Genomic DNA, 16,133 nt, shown 5'->3' with positions numbered 1-16,133 from the left:
ATGCTACACTAAGTTCATGGAAGGAATAAAACCCCTTCTCTCAGCTCAGTTATAACAAGCTTTGAGTTTGGCAAAGGACGTTGAGGGACAGAATAATGCAAACTGTTTAAAGTAGATGCTAAAACATTTTGGAAGTGAAATTTTGACTTTTGCTTTCAACTAAAATAACTTTTATATCACCTATTTCGTACTTTTGGTAGTAGGCATCCCTGGAGATATTTAGGACCTAGGTTGTGAGAACTCATTTGTTAACTTCACCTGATAGTGCACATGCTTTAGCTGGAGGAAAAGTCTGTTCTTTATCATAATAGCTGTTGAACCCAACCAACTACCAGTTAGTAATGAGTTGTTATAGTTTTAGAAAAAAGTAAAATGACTGGTCACTTTCGAGCTTCAGGATGGTGTAGTGTCATTTGATGTTAAAACTTGTGAAACCTCCTGAGTAGTTATTTCTATATTTTTTCTTTAAATGAAATATTAAATGTTTCTCTTTCTCTTGTCACTTTTTCTTCAGTTAGTAAAAATTGTCAGAATCTTCATCTAACAAGTGAATTTGTTTGGAAATCTCTTTTGCTAGAGCAAACCACTGCCCTTGTTAAGGAGCTGTCCAGGGTGAGAGGAACAGGGAGAGGAGAAACTGCCATGTTCTTGTGCAACACCTGTGACTTTCACTGGGGGTTAATTCAAATGAACCTGTGCTCTTTTGTTCATCAAGCATTGCCTTTGAAGATAATGTGCCTGTACTCATAACATATTAAATAGATTGTGCCTGTTGTGGCAGTAGTTTATTCATCTTTCCTTCTTCTCTGGAAGGCAAAAATTAACCCAGAAATCCAGAGAACAATCTGAAAATCAAAGCATTTGCGGTAGATGTTTATAAACTGGGACCAAAATTTTCCCCTTGTGCAGGAAGTCATTGTGAGGTAGTACACCACTATCTCAAAACAGTGATTTCTCTGGGACAGAAATTAAATTGTAGGGCTGTATCCCTGGAAGCATTTTCTTCCAAAAGATACTTGAAATGAATATTAAATAAGGTGCAAAACACAATCTCCTAGTGTAATGCTGAGGCAGACATATCAAGAAAAATATTTGGATATATCAGCAGGCAAACAGTGCTGGCATTAAGGAATTATTAATGCAATTATTTAATAATCTTAGAAAGAATTTTACGAGAATGCTTTATACTGTTGTGTTTGTGGGGTTTTTGGTTGAGTTTTGTAAGATTTTTGTTTGTTTGCTTTAAACTTTTCTCACAATACAAGATTTTTAAAAGTCTCATCTTTTAATTTACCTTTCTTCTACCTCCAGAAGTCATTACTTAGGATATAATAAGCTACATGGGAGAAGGTTGCTGACAAACAAGAGTTACTATTGATAAAGGGTGATGAACAGGCACATTGTTGTAACTCAGCTGAAATTCAGGCTATAATCAAAATATGCTTTCAATAGTGATTTTCATACTCATAATTTCAAACCTTTCCTCAAAATAGCTTTTCTAAGAACACGTTCCTTATCATTCCAGATCTGTGAGAAGTTCTAATTCTGGACCTACAAATTGCAAAATTTACTTTGTTTCATCCAAGAACTTGACCTGCTTGAGTTGCAAAACTCTTCTGAGTAGCTGGGCAGTAAAACGAGGTCACAATAGACAGTATTCACCTCCCTACAAGGTTTGCTCTTTCACAGAGGCAGAACATGCCTGAGCTATTTCTAGGTAGATAAGGTATACAATCAATAAAAATTTGCAGCAGTAATACTTGTGTAATTAGTTCATTCAGTAATTCACAGAATTATGAATGCCTGGGAAGAAACATAATTTCAGTGTAGGACCAGTTTTCACAGGTTCTGTATTTAGTCCTAATAAAAGATCAGAAGTGGTTGTCCCTACTGCCTGCTCTCTGTGCTCGCTATAGTCAATAACTACTGATTTTTGCTGGTGAACTAAGACATGAAAATTACCTTGATCCTCTTTCAGTGAAAAAAGGTGACAGATTCAATCAGTCACTAGATCTCTTGAAATTAGAAACACTTCCTTTTGCACAAGAGTAAGAACAGGAAAAAATATTGTTCGTTTCACTCAAGTAACATTTGTCTCTTTTTACCCTTGCCTTCAGCACATGATTTTCTGTCCAAATTTCTGATTTTAATTTAATAAAATGCAAATGTGCATCATGTTGAAGATGAGAGAAGTTCCTTTTAGTGCAGAAGAGTGAAGACATGACAGCCATGAGTATAAAATATGTTTGTGCTGTTTGGTATGCTTGTGTGTAGGGTATTTGCAGCTTGGGAAAAGTACTGATAATAGCATTATTATATTTTTTAATAAGTTTTCAAAAGTATCCAAAGTAGTTTCTGATGGAAATATTTCTGCAGCTCTCAGCCTAATACAGTAGAGGAGCCATGGACACATGTCATCCAGGAAACCCTGAAGAGATCCAGTTTCCTTCTCTCATAGCTATTGATGCATATTCATGAGTGAAATGCTGTATTATTTCTTGAATCCAGCATCTTATTCTGTCATGTCAGATTTGTTTCTGGACTTCACAGATTAGATCAAATCTAATTTTCTTTGGATTTTAAGGGTCACATTTTGAGATACAAGTTATTATTCACACAGGAGTTGAATCTGGGTTTATAAAGAAATCAACCTGGTAAAACCTTTCTTCCAAGCCAGAGGCAGCATCTGCTGCACAACCATTTTATACTCCTGTTCCCACCGATGTTTCTGTCATTACAATCCTGGCCAAGCCAGACCAGACTCAAAGGACCTCAGTCTGGGGCCTTATCACCCTTCCCCTTCCTTTTATTGTTTTAATAATAATCTTTGAAAGCCACGCCTAGGACTTTCTACTGGAGATTTAACTGGAAATACAAATGACAAATGATGTACAGGGCAGCTCATCCCCTGGTGGGGGATGGAGTAAGGGGAAAAAATAGATCATGGGTAGAGAGTAGGAGATGCAAAAGAAGAGGTGGTGAAATAGCAGAAAAAATTTGTGTTGTTAAGATAAATATTGATGCTTGCATTTATCAGTTTTCTTTTAGTACTAGAAAGCATTCCTTGTTTTAAAAGAATGAACTTTTGTGAAGCACCCAGGTTTGGAAAATGTACTCTAGAAAAATCTGGTAGTATGAACATTTATTACCAGAAGAGAGATATAGGAAAAAACTCAAAGATAATTGTGTATACTAATGAAAGAGGCCAAAGAAATGAAAAGAATACATTTTTTCAAGATCCTAGGGTTCTTTCTTAATTAAATATATGATTGCAAGTATAACAAGTGCTAAATTTCTCCCTCATATAATTAAACTTCAGTCACATAAAAGGTTTGCGTGATATTTGACTCCTTGGAGTGAATAAACAGATCTCTATTTGAACAAGAGGCTCTTGGAACCTATTTTTAACCAAAGTCATTGTTTTCAGATATAGCAGATTCACACAGTATCACATCACTGTGCTCATTCTTTTTCAGCATCTGCAATTCAGTGTCTGGCATCTGCCTTTGTGGGTCCTTTAGCAATTCATAAGTAGTTTTGCCTTGTTCTAGGAAGCTCTTTGACATCTGTGGAATTGGCATGGGTGGGGTAGTTGGGTTTTTTGAAGTCTGTACAGTTGGGCATAATTTTGCAGCCATGTACATTTGTATGTTCTTGATTTTGAAAGCTGTGACTGAGTGGGCAATTTTCACCATAATGCTTGAAAGGAATCAACAATTAAAATCATCATTTATCAGATCAAGTATTTTTTTTTTTTATTTTTAGGAATGAGATTTTCCTGCTATCATAGTAAACTGATTAGAGTCTTTAAAAATGAAAGATTTACAAATGTGTCTGTCTTAGAAGACTAAAACTTGTAGGCACATGAAAAGTAAAACTAGAATTTATTCCTTCTACTCTTAGCAAAAAATTCTGTGTAATTCATGAGTATCAGTGCAAAAGAAAAATGTAATAATTATGCATTCAGTGTAATAGCATTCCTTATTTATGCTAGTGTTCAATTAATAATATAATGGCCAATATTATAGAGGTGAATCTGCATGATGTGTGGTATTAGAAAGAAAAGCAGAATTATTTTAGATTGGTTTTCAGGTGATTGATTTGGGGTTTTGGTGTTTGGGGTTTTTTTTCCCCTCCATACATTGAAGCAGGCTATTTTATAATAGCAAAGATAAAATAAAAAAATAATAAGAGTAATTTTAATTTATTTCTATGGCTTTTATTATTTACTTAATATTCCATGGTATATTGTGGGACTTCTGTGTTAGTGATATCATATGGAAATATGTTTTGTCTATCAGTTAGAGATGATTATAAGGCTATTTTTAAAAGAATCTTTTTAGAAGGTTAGTTAATTGTGTCTACAATGTAGTGATCTGGCTCCCCCTAGTGTAGTGAAAAATCCCCCAAAGATTTAATCAAGTATTTAATGAATTTATAAAACTGGAAAATGTATTTTTATGAGACATATAAAATAACAAACTCATTCCATTCTAAAAACATCACTATAGTTTTTGGACATGAAGAAAAAAAAATCTTTTTTTTTTCTGAGTAATTTTTACAGCAGTTTTTTGAGTGAAATTAAATGTGTTTTGTTTCTAAAATTAATTTTTCAGAAATTTTTTAGTAGGAAATAAATCTTCTGACACATTTCTTCAAACTCTAGGATGTGTTACTGAGTTCTGGAAATGACTGCAAATTTGTCAACTTCCTGTCCTCTTGGGAGAAGATTTGTGTGAAACAGAAATGTTTAGAGCAGCTCTTTCTAAAATGAAAGTGTTTGGTGAAATCCTCTTTCTTTTTGTAGCGGTTACACTCTATGCATCTAATGAAATCATAAACGGAAAATTATAGCTTCATTCGAGGGAATGTGAAGCCTTACTCCAACAGATGGCATCAAAACACCGGGCTGAACTGTATGATTGCTGATTGTTAATTGCTTCTGTAAAACAATCCTTTTAAACAGAGTAATACATTTTATCATACAGATTATAGTTCTACACATTTTAGTTTTTCAATATGTGTTAACATTTTCTCCTCCAGTGTAAGATTTAGTGTTTGCATAATTATCGGATTAAACAACAGTGACTCATTTTTATTTTTTTTTTTGAGAAATGAGGACAAGAAGATAGAGAATTATGAATCACAATTTCTGTTTATTCAGAAATGCTAAATTACTGTACAAGTATAAGCTTTTATTACGCACAAAGCAAACGGAGCAAGATGCCCTGAAGTGCAAAAACATTTACCTAGTCCAGCATTCTTCACTTGAGAAACTCCCCGTGACGTTAGTGGGAGCCTTGGCTGTGTAAGGAAAGCAGAGTGCAAAAAGATACTGTACAATATCCATTAATCATTATGAAATCAATACCCCTGATTATCCATTTGTATTGTTCTTGCACCGTAAGGGCTGGATATTTTACGCCAAGCTAAATGAACGGGGAAATTCTCTGAGATGGCTTGGTTAGTCCATCAGTACTGATATGAGGAATTACACGAGAGTTTGTTTCGTGGAGTTGTTCTCCTGTTTCTAATGTAGTCAGCCGAGAGTGTTGCAGAGATAGCAGGCTCATGTTTGAGGAGTCTGGAGGTTTGCACTTTCCTGGTGCTGTCTGCCCTTGAGGCGGGGGGAGAGTTGTGTGGTTCTGCTGGAGGATTTTATCCCATTCACCAGGTGTGATCCAGGCTGGGGTGCTCTGTTTGCTCATACAGGACTCTTGTGACCTCATCTGGGTGAGTGTTGCTTTTTCCCTCAGTGTAATGGAGGTAGCTAGAAGGAGAAAAAAATTAGGCTTGGAAAATAAATTAAGAAATAACTGTGCGTATTTTCAGAACTTGTGCTCCAGACTGTCTTTTGTTGCAATATTATGTTATTATATGTTCTACAATGCCTATTATATATAGAATGTGTAATTATATTAATGTCATAACTATATTGTAATCAGCATGCAGCTGGATGCTAAATGGAATATCAGGCCTGCAATAGCATGCCATTAATTGGCCTTCGTGACAACCTGTGACAAAAAGGGGCGTGTGATGATGGTGTCCTGCAATCTGCTTTAGCTCAGATCAAGAGGGGCTGTGGTAGAAAGAAACACTCTTACGTCAAAGTGCTGCTGGTTTATGTTTCTGTTTTGGGTTCAACAGAAATGAAAAAGATTTTCCTCTTCTACAGTGAAGTTGTCTGTGGGAGACAAATTTATGATCTAATGGTTCTAGAAAGGTGGGAAAATGCAAATCCATCCATCGACCTTCATCCTTCACTAGCACACCCTAAAGACCTTTCCATAAACCAGTAAATGGGCAGCAGGCAATTCCTGTGGAGTTTTTGTGTCTTTAGCTTATTTGAAGGTGTTTGTGAGATCAGGAAATACCTGACTGAATAAATGAGTAAATGTAAGTTGGCCTATCCTTAGCAGTCTGAAGATAATTTGTCTGAACAGTTTAGGGACCACCTGGTATGGAGTGTTGACTGACATAGGTGTGCCAGGGATATGGTTCAACCAGCTCCTCATTCCTTCCCTAGGTTACTCCTGAAATGACACAGGAAATTGAAGCCACTTGAAGAGAGTCAATAAGCTGGAAGCAATAAGTTTGTCTAGACCAATTTAGGAAGTCCTTTATCTGGTCCTGGAGTATGTTTGAGTACTCTACAAAAGCTTTTTCCATAATGCTAGAAGAGAACAATAAAAAAGAGAGAATTTTTCAATGCACTCTTGTGGTAAAATACATCTATATTTTACCATAAGACACTGTTACTGGGTAAACTGAGGCAAGGGTTAATGGCTTGGTTTTCAAGAGGGTTTAATTCCTACATCTTCCATTGAAATGGGATTGCTAAGTGACAAAAGAACAAAATGTATCTATATGGCTCTGAGAATACAGCAGTCTCTAGTCTGTCTTGTGCTTTTATATTAGTGCCATAATTCATTTCTCTAAAAAATTTACTTAAAAACCTTTCATTCTACCATGCAATTTAGCATAAATCCTTGTAAAGGATTTGCTGATTTCCAGGTAATATGGAATGGTCCACATCAACTTCATGCCAATGAAGGAGAGACTGGATTAGTCAGTGTAACAGTCCATTATGGAAGCTGTTGTTTTTGGAGTTGACTGGTGCATTAATGTTTGTGTATGGAGTTAAATGTCTGACTCTTTTATAAGAAATCTGGTTTTTGAAAGCTTGAGGAATAGGTAGATACTATGCATTTCTGAAGTCAGGCCATATACTGTAGTGAAAGAATAAGGATTTTGCAGTCAAAACGAAAAATGGTGGGAATAAAACCAAATCCAAATTAAGCTGCATTCTGTTTTCACATTCTAAAGATAAAAAACAATTTACTTACGCAGACATGGAATAAGTAAATTGTCATAGACTGACATTGTATATATGTCGGTCTACAACATATATATATATATTGTATATATGCAATATATAAACACCGACTGTGTTTATATATTGCATATATATTCATTTGTAGAGCCATCTGTTGTCACATCTATAGGACCTGTGTGTACTGACCTGGTGGAGATATAGTTAAGCTGATGTTGGCTGAATTTTCAAAATTTAAAAAAACATAAAAATTAAAGAAACCAAACAACCCCACAAAGAAATTCATTACTTGCCCCTGATATTGCTTATGCTGGTAAAAGAGATGATAGCACAAGTGAAGGCTCTTTTGTATTTTTTACACTTTTTTAAGCAAATTAATTATTTCATATGTAAAATCACAAAACTGTCATATTAAACAAGGTGTTACTAAATAATTTTGGATGCTCATTCATAGTGGAATAATCTATTAGCATTGCAGAAAGGATTCATAATTAACAAGGCTGCAGAGGTAGGCCTGCCTGCTGGGCTGTAAGGAATTGTGGAAATAGGCTGTTCCACTGATTGTCATGAAAAGTGATTTTCCCAAGAAATACAGTATAAAATCAGAACTGTGGAAAATATGTATTGAAACTAGATAATATTTTTAAAAGCAGTGAGATTTATTTCTTTTACTGACTTTGATTAATTCAGAGCAGGTCTTTTCTGTACATCATGTTCCTGTGTTATGTTCTATGCATTATATACTGACAGTTTAAATCTGTCTTCAGTCTGGTGAGACTTCTCTAATTTAGGATCTTCAGTAAAATCTGTTTAATTTTTGCTTTTGATGAAGCTGAAATCACTGAGAAATTGGAAGAGGGCAGAATGCAGGCTGGGAGTTGGTGTGTGGAGACCCAGGGAAGCTCCTTTTTCCTTCACTAAAGAAGTCCTTGTGCACTCATGATGTGGCCAAGATGAGTGGTCTTGTCTTAGGAAATTAAAGACCAACATTCTTTGTATTATCATTAATAATAATAACAATAATTACAATAACTCTATTCTACACTATTTTTATTCAGGAGGTCTCCAGTGTTAGAAAGGGCTATGTTTCATTATGAAATTATTTTTAAGAAGTTACTTTTTCTGTCTCTAATCTTTAGGGATTTGGGGTTTTCTTTTGTTTACTTTTTAAAAGCTGCCTTAATGAGGTTGTTTTATAGCATAATTTTCAGCTTTTCTTAAATAGCGTTAGCTAGACTATTCTTTTCCAATTTCCTATCTGTTAATGCAGCTTTTTTTTTTCTTTTACCAAATTTTAACAGGACTCCATAGCACTGTTATTAGGATGTCACACACAAAAAAAATGCCAGTGATGTTTTGAGCGTGGGTTTTTCATTGTGTTTATTTTTAAATACATTTCATGAGGCTCCCTGGACAGAATCAAATAAATGAATCCTGCAAACATCTTCATTATGGTGTAGCTAGAAAAGAAAGGAAGCTGAATTAGGACTGTATTCTTAGCATAGTTCATAATAAGCGTTATCTTTATGACAAGCTTAAAGAACATAAATTGCTGAATCCCTAACAAAAAGCATTTGAAACAATTGGCTAATTAGGAAGAGGGGGAGAAAGAGCAGTATTTGTTTTCCTTTGCAGTCTGGATAAATAACGCTTAACATGAATACATAACTTATTTTGAATGATCTGTTGTGTCAGTATCTGGCACGTCTTTTTCAGTGACAACAATTAAGGATACGTGTAAATGGAAATGCAGACTATCTGTCATTGTCCATTTCCTGGTAGTGAAGCATGCAGTCTGCCTCCCAGCAAGATCATTTTGCCAGGATGTGAGTGAGCTGGTCACAAAATGCATAGTTGATTATCTCATCGAAACACACTAATCCTGGCAAAGCTACCCACTATAGAAGAGCCATTGTTTGTAATAGGTCAGTTGTTACACGGCTTTCAAACCTGACTTTGGATATACATTTTATATATTTACTTACTGAAGCAAAATGATATGTCACAATGAAATCCAAACTTGAGAGAAGAAGATATATTAATCAGGATATTGCTGCAAAAGAAAGGAAAATACACTCTCTCCAGAAAGAGGAGATGAGGCAGCCACGAACACAGATTATTTGGCTCAGTACAGGAACAACTGAAATTATATGGCCCAGACTATAGAAGAAATCTGACTGGATGATCTTAACCATGTCTTTGAATATTTAATTGAAGAGAGAGTTCCGCCCAGAATGCATTTATAGAACACTAATAAACATCTGTTATATAGTAATAGTGGAATTAGATTGTAGAGAAAATATCACAATTCGGTATTTCTTAAACCAAAAAAGTGGTGTTAGAAATTTGACAGTTTCTTTAGTGCTGCTCTATTGGCAGCAAAGTAGAGATTTCTAGTGAATTGTTAAAAGCAATATGCACATAATGACTGCTATAGTTTTTCTATCATGGGTTAAAAAAACCTGTATAAACCAAAGAGTTTAAAAATTAATTATAACTTAAAATTTCATGTTTTTCATGTAGCTGTTAGTGTATAAATGTGGAGGAAAAAATATTTTCCAATTAAAACATGAAAAAATATCAGCTCTAAATTAGAGAATACTGGAAGTACCTATTAAATTTTGGGTTCATTGTGAAGTAATTTTGTACTACCCTTCCACTACTTTCCGGTTCGTAATAGCTCTCTTCCAAGAATTCATGGAAATTGTAACAGTTTCTTAATTAAATATCTTTTACATGTTTTCATAATTTAGGTTTAACTAGAGGATACTCACAAATATGTTTTTGAAGAATATAAAAATATAAAAAGGGTTAGATTGTGTGAAAAATATATAGAGGGTAGAAGGGGACAAACTTGTCAAGAGAAAAAAGTTTTGTGAAGTTCAAACACTATTATTTAAATTTATGTACTTTCACATAACAAAAATCAGAAATCTGTGGGGTTTTACTGTTCATTAAACACCAATAATCCTCACAGGGAGAAGCCGTCTTGCAGGACATGGTGTGCAACTTCTTTGAGGAGATGCAATGAAATAACAAACCTAAACCTGACCAGGGACTTTCAGTCCCAAATGGCCTCACCTCACACACATCTTGTGAGCTTTGTGTGGAGGATCTTCCTCTGAAGTTGTCTTGCCTCTTTGTCCGAGATCCTTTTTCCTTGTGGTTTATTTTATGCCAGCAGCATGTGAAATCTTGTGTAAATTCTGAGTGACCACACCCTACATAGACCAATGAGAGTTTCCAAGGTCTAAAATTAAAGCAAAGCTTAAATTTATTAACACATATGAAGTCAAGGCCCTTCAGAGAAATTTGGCCTAGATAATGACTGCTCCTTAGGAGAATATATGCTTTTTTACTGTCACTTTTAGATCTCTTGAAACAGTAAGAAGCATGCAACACACTCCATGAATATACTGAATGTCCTCTGCCCCCAGGCTGCTCTCTGACCTGAATGACACCTGTCCTCCACGACTGAAAAAGGGGAAAAAGTCATGATTGTCCCGGTCACCTCATGGTGGGTGTAACTGCTAGACACAGCTCTGCACAGGGGGCTGGAAATCCCAGCTTCAGGCTCATAAAGGGTGCCTTCACTGCCTGGCTTGTTTATGTATGCTCTATTTTGAATAAGAACAGACTGATAAACATGCTTATTACTTTCACAGCATCTTCTTTCTTGGGCTCTCTCCGCATTTTATAAATTCAAATGAATAATCCTCACATTATAAATAACAAAGCAAGAAGCTGATTCCAGATGTCTTGATGTGAACCTCTTAGGAAACTGTAGCTTGGTTTACTGTTGTGTTGTGATGCTGCCTCTCCACATCTTCATGTCCTTTGACACTTGTTGGCTAAATTCACTCAGATTTGAAAGCAGTGTGGCAGTATCAAATATGTGTATTCCTGGAAGTTTTGTGAAAGTTGGTGGCAGGGCAAATCCATTCAGACTGATTTAAAAGCTGGGCAGATTGAGAGCTTTCACAGCCTTTTGGGCAGTAAGTGGCCAGCCAGTGGACGTGCTCTGCTTTCTAGCAGTCATGGCACATGCTCTTTCCTGCCTCCTGGGAATGCCCTTCAAGAGTCTGAGGGAACTTGGATTGCCATAATGGAAGCCATCTAGAGCAAAATAAAAAAAGAAATCTTAAGGAAAAAGAATAAGTTACTCCATGTGCAAGGAAACTACATAAATTACAGTGTACATGCTGATGTGGTGCTGAATACAACACATTCCAAAATACCTGCTATTTCCAGGAAAGCTGATATTCTACTGTGTACCTCCAGTGTAATTGATAATGCTACTTTTTTACATACATAAATTTTAATCAATGTAAATTAAAAATTTCTAGTTAAAGTCTATTTTTCAATAGCCTAATATTCAATAGGGATTAAAAAGGAAGATACTTATTATTGTAGTAAAATCTTTCTCCGCAAAGTACCCCTAAAGAGTAAGATACTATCTCGTAAATAGGAAACAGTTTTCTTCAGAATGTTTCCCAAGTAACAATTTTTAAAGAAAAATCATGTTTTAATTTTTGCTGTTTCATGCTATATCTTCATGTTGTTTCACATTTTTAAATCAGTTTATTTCATAAAATTGCCAATGGAAAAAAAAAAGAAACCTCATATTCCTGCTGTTGCTGTCATGATAGACACCATGAAGGCTTTATTAGGTTGGCCTGGAAAGTCAGTTGGAAATATAAGGAAAGCAAAGAGATCTCATTAATGCTGTTGCAGTAATGAGATGAGCTCAAGGATAAAGTTTACATGTGGATTTTCATAGGAGTACATGGATCTGATTTTGTTTGAAACTGGGTACATTCTATGTGTTCTCAAGGTATGTGCATTTAGTATGATTTCAACTTCCTGATGTTGAAGTGGTTTGATGAGAGTGGAATTAAACTAAAAATCCCTGCTTATATATGTGATGAAATGTTTTCAAAAAGAAAATTAATTGAAAGGAAATTGTGGCTGTTATTGAGAAACTATTTTTAAGGAAGACCTTTCATTATCTTCTCATGAGTTGTACAAATAAATTTTGGGGACATGTGAAGCTCTCTAAGATGACCTTAACATTGTTTGATTTGTCTGGACAACTTAAATGAAAACTGAACCAATATATTGAAAAACAGATTTAAAACTAAAAATGAAAAGCTTGCATAGAGTGCAAAGGATATGACTAAATATGAAGACAACTTGAGGCTTTAAAATCAAGCAGTTTGAATTCTGGTACTTATTTGTGGTGTCACATTTGGAAAAGTCCTACTGAACTTGATAGAAAAGTAAAAAGTAATTAATTTTAAAAATCAAATGATAGATAAACATTCAAGGCTTATCATACTTTATAGATATAGGACCATTTTAAGTCAATCTGTAATCATGAAAAGATTTTTATGTGACCTGTTCCTTTCAAATTGAAACATAGGAAGTCAGTAATGCCATAATATAGCAAGAGATTTGTTGTACAAAACGAAAAGAAACAGCTGACTCATTTTAATAATCCATATAGATTTGAACATAAAATTATGTTTTATTAGGTCACGCCTAGTTTTTCTCATTCTTAATTTTAATTATGAATACTTCAGAAGAGAGACCTCCCAGCAACTATAGGCACTATCTTTTGTGGCCAGAGAAAAGATGATTTCAGTGGAAGCTGGATTAGGCCAGCAGAAGTGTGCTGACAGGTATTTTTTGCTGCAGGTTGGAAGTTACATAATACCAATAATAATACCAATTCCTGTGTTTGAACAGCCTCAGCAGTAATTTATGTGGTACAGGACTGTGCTCCTCATGCTGCTGTTCTTCATGTGGAGTTCCAGCAGTAACTTTAGATAATGTCACATGCTGTGTAAATGCAACAAAATATTACTGCACAAGCAAAGACTCATAAGCATAAGAACTCTGACAGTAACAGCATTATACTCTTTGCTATTAGAAAAGATTGTGGGTTTGCAGATTTGCCCTAGAGCAGAAGTGTTCTGAATTCCCTGGTTTACTATTATGCAATATGATGCATTTTCCAGTCATCTTTGTGATCAAAGATGTCAAAAAGTATGTGTATATAAGCAGACTATTTTTGAAAGGTGAGTTGATTCCTATTTTATTGATTATGGAATGTCTACTGATTCTAATATGTATCTGGAAACACCTGCAAAACCCAAATTAGCTAAAGGGGAATTAAAATAATGCTGATTTCTGGAGAAGGTCTTTCTCACCCCTCAGTTTGGCATGGAGCTCTTTAAAATCTTGGAGCCATAAATCATTTAGGTTGGAAAAACCTTTGTTAAAATAACTCTTTCATGAAGGTTATTCTTAGTATGAAATTATTTCCACAAAAAAACTTTCTGGCCAGCTGTCAGCACAAAACCTATTTCAGAATAAGTATTAGAGCTCTCCAAAATTTTCTGCATTTTCCTCTGTCATCTGTGTAGTAGTTGCTTACAGTTAGTTGAGGGATGTTATAAAAGCAGTTTTTTTCTCTTTAATTGATATCAAGCTCAGTTCACTAGTTAGTGAAAATAAAATGTCTTTTGATAAAATGGTATTTGAAATAAAAAAAGCTAAACATTTTTACATGTTTTGTAGTCTCATAGGAAAAGAAACAGAACCATGTTCACATCCAAGATCCTAAAGATTTTATGATGATAGTTTCAGTGATATTCTGACTTAATGACTTTGCAGCCAATGTATTAGTTGGATCCTAAAGATCAGGAGCAAATTTGTCAAGGCAAAAGTTCTGCAGATTGTCCTCTTCTGGAGCAGAAGTTTCTGATTGGGCATTGATTCACTGGACCTACAGCCCTGGTACTATTGCTCTGCTGCAGGAATTAATGTCTGGAATTTCTGAATGCAATATCTGTATATGAAGAAATGTTCCTATTTGGGTTTTTTTCCTTCTTCACAGTGTGAAGCATATTGTTGGTAGATTGACAATCCTGCATCTGTTTCTGGGAGCTGTTAGGGCTGAACCACAGCGTGTGCATTTAGGGCCATGTTGTTGTACAGTAGCTTTTATGGGAGATCAATGAAGCTAAAAGCTATTCCTATGAGAAACATTATCTACTTTACTGCTTATGCTGGGTATAAGACACCAGCTTGTTCTGGCTGCAGCAGCACCAGTAAATGCTTTCTGGCTGTCTGCTGCTTGAACATCTGGTCTAACCTGTGAATTACACTGCTTGGCCAAGCTCTGTGTTATCTAACCCCTGGGGCACTAATTCCCCATGTGTCTCGTGAGGAAGATGATGTATTTCATGAGACCAGGGCCAGTGGCAGTAGATCACTGCAGCAATGAGAAAAGGCAAGTTGGTGAGCAGTGCTTTTCCAGCTGCTCTGAAGCAACAGGAAATATCTGTGTGATGCAGTCCATACACATTGACTGAAGCCATGAAACCTTAAATTGGAAGAAAAGAATTGGAAGTTATGCCATAAGTTGCAATATGTTTCTTGTTCTACTAAACAGTGTTATTGATGTTTACTCTACACTGAGTGCATGGTAACTGTATGCTGCCTGTGGTAATTGGTGGTGGTTACTGATAGCCTGAAAAGAGAATAGAATTTTTTGAAAACTTCTAACCTATTTCATCAGCAAGCTGCTTTTGAAAGATTCAGAAGGCTTGGTGGCTTCTTCAGAAGGGTTTGAGATAGTGCAGGATATGCCAATATAATAGGTAGAAGTCTCATATATGACATCAACTAACCAGTAACAGCTCAGATTTGAATAGAAATTAATTGTGTTTAGAGTATGGGTAAAAATGAGATAGAAATTCTATTGCATACTCCTAGTGAGGGAGAGGAGAAAAAAATACAGATATGCTGAGGCAGAGAGAAAGGGGAAACTGAGACTTCCTTGGAGCTTCCTCCAGTAACCCAAAGGACCTTACAAGTTTTTCAGAGAGATGGGACCCACCATGCACAAAGGTACATATGGAAAACTGGGAAGAGACTTGACGTGCTCATGCCAGCTGTCTGCCACCCTGGCAGTAACTGTACCGACAAAAAACCACTATTGGTAATTTCCTGGCAGTAATGATCTTGCAATGGCATTGATAGCAAATGTTCCAGCAATGTGCTATAAATCAAACATTTCTGTTGCTCAGACTCATGTTTCAGTCAAAGTTCTCAAGAGCCTGATTTCACTGTTATTTGGCATTAAACTTATTTTACAGCTATTTTTTCTACATAATCAACTAATTGGATATGTATGCTGTAAATTCGGGCAGAAATCTGTGTGTGCCCGCATCTGTATCAGTGTGTGTGTATCAGAGAATGTTTAATGGGTCTATAATTGAATCTAAGTAGTAAGAGACTTTTAAAAAATATTTCTTAATGTTTCTATACTAATGGGATAAATGTCATATTTTAACCATTGCTCTGTATCAAATCTATTATGCACAGTATTCAATAATTCCCCAAATCTTGATTTACCCAATTGAAAGTGACCCTGGGCATAAATTCTAAGCAGAGGAAGGCTCTGATTCCTTGATCTTTGGCACTCTTTTGTTGAAACAGAACATGGTGTCTTAAATCAGCAGAATAATTTAGGAATGGTAGATACTGAAACAACTAATTTTTCTTTCCTGTAATCTGCATAGACTTCAAAATGCCTACAAAGCACAAAGTGCCAGTTCATATAATTTGTTGGCAAGGATAAAAAGAAGAAAGGAAATGATTTCCTAAGCGTGTGAATCAGCCCAGCTTTAACAGATATTTTTCTGTCATGTGCAGCCTGAGGGCTTATGCCTATCTGAGCTTTATTTGACAATTACCACTTGCCAGCATAATTAAATGATAATTTATAAAT

The 16,133-nt window shown here is 35.4% G+C and overlaps 1 non-coding gene across 6 annotated transcripts in view; it reads left to right on the top strand.

The window, feature by feature from the left end:
- Nucleotides 1–16,133, top strand: part of LOC107208924 — a 268,455-nt gene that overhangs the window by 52,336 nt on the left and 199,986 nt on the right. Inside the window, exon 1 of one of the 6 annotated variants that reach the window (XR_001523374.3) lies at nucleotides 5,574–5,733. The exons of the other annotated variants lie outside the window; for them this stretch is intronic. This is a non-coding gene — a transcript (SRY-box transcription factor 2). Of the gene's footprint in view, nucleotides 1–5,573; nucleotides 5,734–16,133 lie in introns of those variants that run through there. 6 annotated transcript variants of the gene reach the window in all.

This window comes from Parus major, chromosome 9, assembly GCF_001522545.3.
Source record: "Parus major isolate Abel chromosome 9, Parus_major1.1, whole genome shotgun sequence".
NCBI lineage: Eukaryota > Metazoa > Chordata > Aves > Passeriformes > Paridae > Parus > Parus major.
Note: the sequence above shows the minus strand (reverse complement) of the source record. Positions and strands in the feature narration are given on the sequence as shown.